The sequence below is a fragment of the Dryas octopetala genome, chromosome 3 (assembly GCF_963921425.1).
Source record: "Dryas octopetala chromosome 3, drDryOcto1.1, whole genome shotgun sequence".
Lineage (NCBI taxonomy): Eukaryota > Viridiplantae > Streptophyta > Magnoliopsida > Rosales > Rosaceae > Dryas > Dryas octopetala.
The window spans coordinates 28,268,824-28,278,349 of record NC_141368.1 but is presented as its reverse complement, the minus strand read 5'-3'; the positions used below and the strand labels follow the sequence as shown (position 1 = coordinate 28,278,349).

General features: G+C 37.9%; 1 pseudogene across 1 annotated transcript; it reads right to left on the bottom strand.

Moving 5' to 3' along the window:
* Window positions 1–5,636: 5,636 nt before the first annotated feature.
* On the bottom strand, window positions 5,637–9,377 carry LOC147292259 (cation/H(+) antiporter 15 pseudogene; annotated as a pseudogene). Its single transcript, XR_015121121.1, has 3 exons — window positions 9,228–9,377; window positions 8,108–9,121; window positions 5,637–6,849 (listed from the first exon to the last, which is right to left on the bottom strand). The product of XR_015121121.1 is annotated as a cation/H(+) antiporter 15 pseudogene (transcript).
* Window positions 9,378–9,526: the final 149 nt, after the last annotated feature.

The window sequence follows — 9,526 nt, the reverse complement described above, 5'->3', positions numbered from 1 at the left end:
ACTAAATATGCTGTTAATTTTATATAATCAATTTATTAATTTTATTGATCTGAACCGTTCATTTATTAGTCCCTCACTAAAAGATCATCCCTACAAAAAATCGGTCAAATTAGAATTCATCTAGCCATTCGATTATCATTATTAAAATCATGATCGTTCATAAGTTCGATCTCCGATACATAACTTCTAAAACTTTGATTGAGTTAATTTTTTGCATAAATGATCTTTGAGTGGGAAACTAATAAATGAACAGTTCGGATCATTGAAAACATGATCAATATATGAGATTATATATATAAATGAACGGTTTATATATTTGAAGAATAAAATTTCATTAACTTTTTCATTGAAATCTTGTCATTTCAATAATTGTGAAGACCATAACGTGATTACAACGATCAGAGCCGTTCATCATCTATGTTCATACTCAAAGATCATCTGTGCAAAAAATCAGTCCAATTGGAGTTCATCTACCAGTTCGATTATTATTATAAGAACCACGATCGTTCATGCCCCAAAACGCCAAACCTAACTTCTACATCTTCGATTGAGATAATTTTTTGCATGGATGATCTTTGAGTGGGGCACTAAGAAATGATCGGTTTGGATCGTTCAAACCACAATAGAAAAGTGTGCTTCTACATACATATACACTTGAAGAGTATAATTCTATTAGCTTTGTCATTGAAACTTTGTCGATTCAACAATTGTGAAGACTATAATGTGATTTCAACAATCGGAGTCGTTCATTTTATTCGTTTATACTAAAAGATCATCTCTGCAAAAAATCGACCAAATCGAAATTGATTTACTTGATCGATTAGTATTAGAAAATTCACGATCGTTCATAAATTCGAGCACCGTTACGTAACTTTTACATCTCCGATTGAGTTAATTTTTTGCAATGATGATCATTGAGTGTGGAATTACAAATTGAACGGTTTGGATTAATGGAAACACGATCACATTATATGAATATAACCTACATAAAATTGCACACAAAAAAAAAAGGTAATGAGACTTTGGGCGAGGAATATGTATGTTCCTCGCTCATAGATTGGGCGATGAATACATAAGTTCCTCGCCCAAAGTGACTTTGGGCGACGAATCGAAAACTTCCTCGCCTAAAATGACTTTGAGCGACGAACTGTTTCATCGCCCATGATTTTAGGCGAAGAATTTTTCAGTTCGTCGCCCAAAGTCACTTTGGGCGAGGAACTTACGTATTCGTCGCCCAATCTATGGATCAAGTATCGTTTTTGTGCGTGTTTTAGGCGACGACATATTTTCGTCGCCCAAAGTATCTTTAAGCGAGGAAAATTATATTCGTCGCCCAAAGTTATCTTGGGCGACGAATTGGTTCACCGCCCAAACCTAGATGGGATTAGGCGACAACGTTTATGGTTCATCGCCCAATGTTACTTTGGGCGACGAATTTTGGTTCGTCTCCCAAAGTTTAGTCGCCCAAGTATATTTTTCTTGTAGTGACCCTCTCTCTCTCTATCATTCTTTTTCTCTCTTGAGAATACGTCTCTCTCTCTCTCTCATTCTCATTCTCATTCTCGCCGTTTGTAAATTTACGTTTTTTTAACACAAACAGAATAATCTATAGAATAGTTTCTTACTCACACTTATCTTCATTCTACATAACCAAATTAAACGCACTCTGGGAAGAACCCATCTCTCTCTTCTCCATCTTCAGCCAAAACTTAAACCTCTCTCTCTTTCATTCTCTTTCTCTTTGAAGAAATCAAGTCATCCATTCCAAAACAAATTGACAATGGGAGGACTAGCTCAAACCCTTATAAGCCATTATGCAAGGTCTCCCATTTTCGATGTGAGATTTTTCTCTCTACACCCTCCCGTACGTGTGACTTCATTCAAGCCTAACACATGGACAATTTATATTGGGTGACGTAGAATCATGTGTGGTTGTTGGGCCTAACACGTGGATAGCATGCTTTGATACTATGAAGGAATTTAGGCATCCATCCAAAAAATCAATTGGCAATAGGAGGAGTAGCCCAAGACCCTTATAACGTACCTACTATATATGCAAGGTTATTATTTTCCAATATATATGAGCCAACACTTCACATTCTCACACGCCCTTGCACGTATGACCACTTGGCCTAACACACTTGGGTGAACCTACTCTGATACTATGAAGAAATCTTAGTATCCATCCCAAAACCAATTGGCAATAGAAAGAGTAGCACAAATCCTTATAAGCTACTATGCAAGGCCTCACATTTTAATGTGGGATCTTTTCTCTCAAAACACCCTCGCATGTGCGATGTCACTCAAGTCTAATACGTGGATAATTCATATTGAATGATGTGGGAGTACGAATGGCCAATGAGCTCAACATGTATGTGGATAGCCTGCTCTAATTTTATGAATGAATCTATGCATCCATCCCAAAAACAATTGACAATAGGAGGAGTAGGTAGCTCAAGACCCGTATAACTCACTATGCAAGGTTATACTTTTTCAATGTGTAACAATACTCTACATTCTCATACGCCCCTGTACATGTAACGTCACTTAAGCCAAACACATAACAACTCATATTTGGTGACGTGGACAACTCGATCATATTGGCGTAGCCCAAACCCTTATAAATCCAATATTGTCAAAAAGCTGGTGGTGAGAAAGCTTCTTGGGTTGATGGAGAGAAACTATATACATAAATATTCACATACAAACAAAGAAGGAATTTGAAAGGGACCACTCAATTTTCCTTAATATTCATGGATTCCTTTAAGTATCTTTTTCTTAATTTTATGTAAAAACTATATGTTATTAACTATTGGTTGGCTTAAATAGAACTAACATACTTGTACGTAGTATATATATAGATCGTCTAGCTAAAGGTCAAGTTTGACAACATTCATTTGACAATAAAAAATGGTTGTGATTAATATTTTAATAATAGAAACTCACTCCTTAATTTTTGAATGTGTATTTTTTTAGGGGTTGGAGCGGGACAACCATCTCTTACGGTTGATCCAATAGTTAGGGACTTCTCTTGGTTTCTCGAGTTTATTCATGATATGGTTCGCAGATTTCTCATTATGAATGTTGTGCTCAATTTCATTTGTCAAAAACAACCTGATTGCAGAACTTGACATATCATCAAGTTTCTCCTAGTCTTCATCCGCATTTGACTAATGTTGCTTTGACATCAGTTGTTGGCCTACTATAAATTGAGCTCCAGCCTGCATCGATATTGTCCCCAATTTAAATACCTGGAAGGACAACATATGTAGGCTTTTATTTCAAAAGGTATCAATGGAATTTATGGAGAGTTTCCAATTAATTAATATACCCAATTAAGAACAATTACTTTTCCAATGTGGTATATGATAAGCATAAGTTAATCACATAAGGTACGTGTGTTTATGTCTATCTTGGTTTACTAGGGTTTACCATATGTACGTATTATCTAATTATTTATCTTTGTAAATATATGATAGTCATTACTTGTACAAGTCATACTTGGACTCTAATTTCCAGTTCATGCATACTCCTACGAAAATTGATTGGGCAATGATTAAATGAAGACTTCGTTATTTAAAAAATAGTTATTCTCATGGAATTCTATATACTCCAAGATGCAAACTATGCAGGCCATCATGATGATCGTCGCTCTATAGGAGGTAGTATACTGCATCTATCTTGGTTTAAATCTCGTTTCAAGGTCTAACACCGAAATAGAAAGCAATATCTATTTTTTTCTTTCTATTATATCATATGGGCAAAAAATAGGATGTATAACATTGTTATAGACATCAGTTAAACATGATATCTAAAATAGGTACAATAGATATTGCGACAGCTAGCCCTTATCGGTTGGATGCATAAATAGATCACATCAATTTTCCACGAATGTCTATTATAGTGCGTTTGAATGAAATAATTTGAAACTACTAAGGAATTCACAAATGACGGAATTAAAAATGACGTGATTTAAAATTCTAGAATTTGTAAATTCTCTTGTTTGGATAAATGTAATCATAATAGAATTTAAATACGAAATAGTTTTATAAAAGAGTGATGGTGATGGTGGCAACAATAAAAATGATGTTTGTGGTAAGTTGATGATGGTAGTAGGGGTGATGGCCCACGGGCGAGGGGAGAAATGGTGGTGGCAAAAATTGGGGTATTGGAGGTGGTGGCAACGGCGACATTGGTGGTGATGGTGATGGTGGCGGCGACGGCAACGGCGATGGTGGTGGTGATGGCACTGGTGATGGAGGCGGCGGCGGCAGCGTCAATGTCGGTGATGGCGGTGTCAGTGGTGGTGACGGTGGCGGCGATGGTAGTTGTAATAGTGGCGGCTGTGGTGGTGTTGGTGGTGGTGGCAGCGGGTAGTGGTAGTGAGGGTGGCAGTGTCGGTGGTGGTGGTGGTAACAGTGGCGGCGGTGGTAGTCGTAGTGGTGGTGGCAAAGGTGGCGGCGGTGGTGGTCGTAGTGGTGGCAAAGGTGGTGGTGGCGGTGGTGTCGGTGGTTGTGGTGATGGTGGCGGCAGAGGTGGCGGTGGCGGTGGCAGTGGTGGTGACGATGGTGGTGGTGGTAGCGGCGACATGATGGTAGTGGTGGTGGTATTGTAATTAATTGGCAAGGTGATGGGTGGACACGACTTTTTTTTTTTTTTTTATAAAAATTGGAATTTTGCAAATGACACCAATTTAGGTAGAATTTAAACTTGGAATTTACAGCCTTCAAATCCCAAGTTTTTTTCCACATAGAATTTACGAAATTCTATATTTATGGACCCAAACAAGAAAATTAGAGCATGTAATTTCTTAAATGCTGAATTTTGTTTAAATTCTAAGTTTTTTTTCTCCATCCAAACACACCTTAAGGTTTTTCTTGTAGACATTGCTCTATCTTGGTTTTGTGCCTTGTCACCTACCCATATCTCTTGCTTTACCTAAGCTTTGGTGTGATAACATCAGTGCCCTAGCTCTAGCGTCCAATCCTGTCTTCCACGTTAATTCATACCCGCCACATGGAATTTGATTACCATTACAACATAGAGAAGGCCATTTGAAAAGAGATTGATGTGGGTTATGTTAATTTCCTCTCATGATTAGCTTGCAGATATCTTTACTTAAGGGTTATCCACACCTCATTTTCGTTATCTTATCAACAAGCTTCCGGTTCATAATCGCCCTGTCAGCTTGCAGGGGCGTGATAAGCATAAGTACTTTAATCACATGCATAAGGTGTTTGTGTCTAACTTGGTTTAATTAATGTAGGGTTTATCATATGTATTATCTGATTATTTATCTTTGTAAATATATGATCCATAATAATTACTTCTACAAGTCCTAATTGGAACTCTTGTAAACATATATATGTACGTAATCCTGCAATATTACAAATAAAGCTTTGAGGTTTTCAATCATACTTTAACTGTAAGTTGTTGCAGTACAATTGTATTTGATCCATAATTCCTAACAATGGCTAGATGTTGAATCTACAAGGGATAAATAAGTTTCTTATAAATGTATAAATTAATAAAGTCCAGCACTTCGATCACTCACATAAAAATAAAAAATAAAGTCCAATTCTTTTTCTTTTTCCAACGGAAGTTGCCAAGTCAAATGCCCACACCATTCCCCGTATATCCTATTTCCCCTTATGCATCTAGTTCATCCACAGAGCCACCATGCTGCACTATAAGAATGGATGTATTAGCTGTAAATACCGAAGACACCAATTCCTCCCCCAGTGGTCCTAGATCATCAGAGTCCTTGGAATCCAATATTGTTTTGGTGACTGGTGCAGTCTGTGCAGATAAGTTTCCCTGCCTTCTTCCCACTATGTAGAGATCATATTCACCTTCCATAGAGCTTATTATCTTGAGAGTATCTTCCCAGTTACTCACCAACTCCTCTAATAATTTTATGGAAGGATTGTTCATTGACCCGAGCCTAAACTTATCCATGTACGAGACGTCGAGTTGTTTCTGCCTCTCTGTAGTGTTTTTCTCTTCTTCCACAATTCTTTCGTTCACCTCATTATCTGGGTTTACTCCTGCTACCTCTTTACATAGGATAAATCGTACAACTGTTAAGTTAATCTTGGGATGCCCAGCCATCCTCCATGCATACGCTAATGCCTCGCGGTCATCTGCCCCTCCAGTGAAGAGCACGGCGAAGTGGAGGCGACCCATAGAGTTTTTGTTGGACTCAGTGATTTTGGATACACCAAGTCCACGATCCACAAAGACACCCACAGAGCACATTGCGTTTTCAATCACGTTGTTGTTGACGCCCTTAACATCAGGGTTAGAATCCTCCATCGCTCCATCAATGGTAGATTGCTTATGAAATGGGACTATTATAAGGTCCACATTCTTCTCCTCAGCCAAGTTACAGATGTCCTCGTGCATGGTGCTGTAGGCAGACACAACAGTGAGTTCTTGGACAGAGACACTTTCTCTTTGCTTTGCATAGTTTTCAAATGCATTGGAGGTCAAGTTTGACTGTCTTTCATTGGCATGGTCTACCCTAGTCTTGCAAGCGTCGTGCACGATGAGCATGGCTGAAGAAGGGCCAGTTAGTTCAACGAGGTGGACGGAAAAGACACATATTGGGAATTGTCTTGTTGGATTGGAAGCCTCAAGGAGATTGATGATGCCTGAAACATTGCTTGAGGTGTGGGTGCATGCAAGGATTCGAAGCTCTCTATCATGTCCTATACTTCGTATGCTCTTATGTTTACATTGCATGGAACGCTTGGTGGACTTGTAAGTGAGGGCTAGAAATGGCCCAACCGCAATTGTCATCACCCAAATCGAGACCACCATTATTGAAAATGTTTGGTTGTTCAAGACCTGGACATATACAACATACCAATGATTTCAAAGATAGGTTATCACACTAGTTTTAATATATATATATATATATATACGACTTCTATTGAGGAATATCTCAACTTATTTATGTTGAGGTATACCCTATTAGGGCCCACACAAGTCGTTTTGTGCCGATCCGAACCGTTTATTTTTTATATCTTCATTGATAGATCATCCTTGCAAAAAATTAGTCAAATCGGAAATCATTTGTCTATCTAACTTTGATCAAATAAATAGACGAACCAAATATTTTCGATGAAACCGTCCATTTGTTTTATCAAAGTTAGATAAGTAAATGATTTCCGATTTGGCTAATTTTTTGCAAGGACGATCTATCAATGAAGATGTAAAAAATGAATGGTTTAGATCGACACAAAACGACTCGTGTGGGCCCTAACAAGGTCATACCTCAACATAAATAAGTTGAAGTATACCTCAATAGAAGGAGCTTGCTTCTAAAGCTAAATGATTAGTAAGTTAATATAAAACTAACCATTTTGTTGGGCCCACTGCATAATATAATCTCAAAATCCGAACATTTCATTTTTTAGGCCCTACTTCAAAGATCATCTCTGTAAAGAATCTCCAAAATCAGAAGTCATTTAACCATTTGATTATAATAACAACTATTTATATGTTTTTATCGAAAACAGTGATCATCTATTTATTTAATGACAATTAGATAACTAAATGATTTCTAATTTAGTTGATTTTTTGCAATGATGATCTTTGAAATATAGCCTAAACAATTGACGGTTCAGATTATGAGATTAGTTATGTGGTGAGCCCAAAAGCATGGTTAACTTCGTATTAACATGCTAACCAGTTAGCTTCGTATTAACTTGCTAACCAGTTAGCTTTAGAACACTCCTCTTGGAAAAGTGGGATATATATATATATTTTGGCATAATAAGTTATGTAACAAGTAGACCATGCCTGGAAAATAATATTGTAAAAAGCAATATATGGTCCTCTAGATTAGTATTGATTCTAAGTTAGAGTTAAAGTAACTAAAACCAATTGTTCATGAGAGAAATACCTAAGATTTTATACATGGTGTTGCAATTAAGGCTTTAGAATACCTGAGGTGGGGTTCAAAAAACTAAATTACATATAAAAAATATTACAGAACGCTTGGTAATCACAATCTGTTTATGTAAAAAAATTTTAATTTTGGATCTAAATTAAATAAAAATATTTAAAATGTATAACTTAAATATGCATGCATATATAGTACCTTTAGGTCCTTGGCGAGGTCGAGTGTAATTAGTGCCAATAAACCTTTGGTGTTCATGAGTACTCCAAGAGCCATACTATCCCGAAATGACATTTTGTGGATTACGGCGACGACGAAAGTGCTGAGAATCTTAGCTGCGAAAGTGACGATGATAACCCCCACAATACGATATATGCTAGTTTCATGCATTCCAGAGGCATCTCCAAATATGTGACGACAATTGGTTCTTAGCCCAATAACTAAGAAGAAGAGGGGCATCATAATCCCAGACACAAAGTTTTCAATCCTCTCTACAAGCATGTTTTTGAGGTCTCCCTTAGGCATAATGGCTCCTAATACAAAAGGTCCCACAACGGAGTGAGAACCACAGGCATCACTTATGAAGCCAAAAACCAGAATCAAAACGAGAACAAAGCATGTATGGAGCTCATTGTACTTGTCCTCTTTCGTTGTGGAGCGAATTGCCCAAGAGAGAATTGGGCGAACTAGAAAAACACAAATTCCAATAAAGGTCAAAGTAGAGCCCACCGCATAGATGTGGTTCCTATTTACTACGGCGGTTGCCACCAAAAGAAAAAAGCCAGAGAATAAGTCTGAGATAATGGCTGCAGACAAGGAAATTCGTCCAATTTGAGAGTGGAGGAGCTTGAGGTCTGCAAGGATTCGGGCGAGATCCTTGAAGTTGGTGGTGGCGAGTGCAATGCCCCAGAAGATAGGGCCGTTCTTTGTAGGTTTGTTTTTGGATTTTACCGCAAAGTCTTTGACGAATAGATAGTAATGCAAGGCCCACCCAAGGGGCATGCAAAAGGCAACCCCAACAATAGCAATGCTCAGAGCCTTCTTGCCTGCGCGTATTACTGGTTTGAAATCAAACTCTAACCCCAACAAGAACACGAAGTAAACCAGGCCCAAGTTTGCCACAGTATCTAACGTCAACGCGCTGTTGAAAGGAGATATGTAACTTTTAGAAAAAGCGAATTGTCCAAAGCCAGATGGACCCAGTAGCACGCCACCCTACAAATTAATTAATATTTCATAAGCTATTTTTCAGTTTGAGTTTGCAACTTTGCATGCATACTAATACTACGAGAAGAAAAGACATAACTTAGCACGTACTCACAAGAATATCAGCGACAATGCGTGGTTGATGCAAGGGTTTGAAGGCGAGCATGAGGACGTGATTAATGAACATGACACTGACCAATTGGATAATGAGGGTTGGAACAGATGACATCAATGGGTTTTCTGGACGCCATATCCCACCTCTCATTGCTACTGGTTTCTCATAACATACAAAAATATACTCCATATTTGTATTATTTATAGTCCAGTGATTCCCTTGCCAATCTTTACCTCCCATATTCATAGCCATTATTTATACTTCTACAGCCTTGTTGCGGCCTTGTTGCCTAAAGAAGA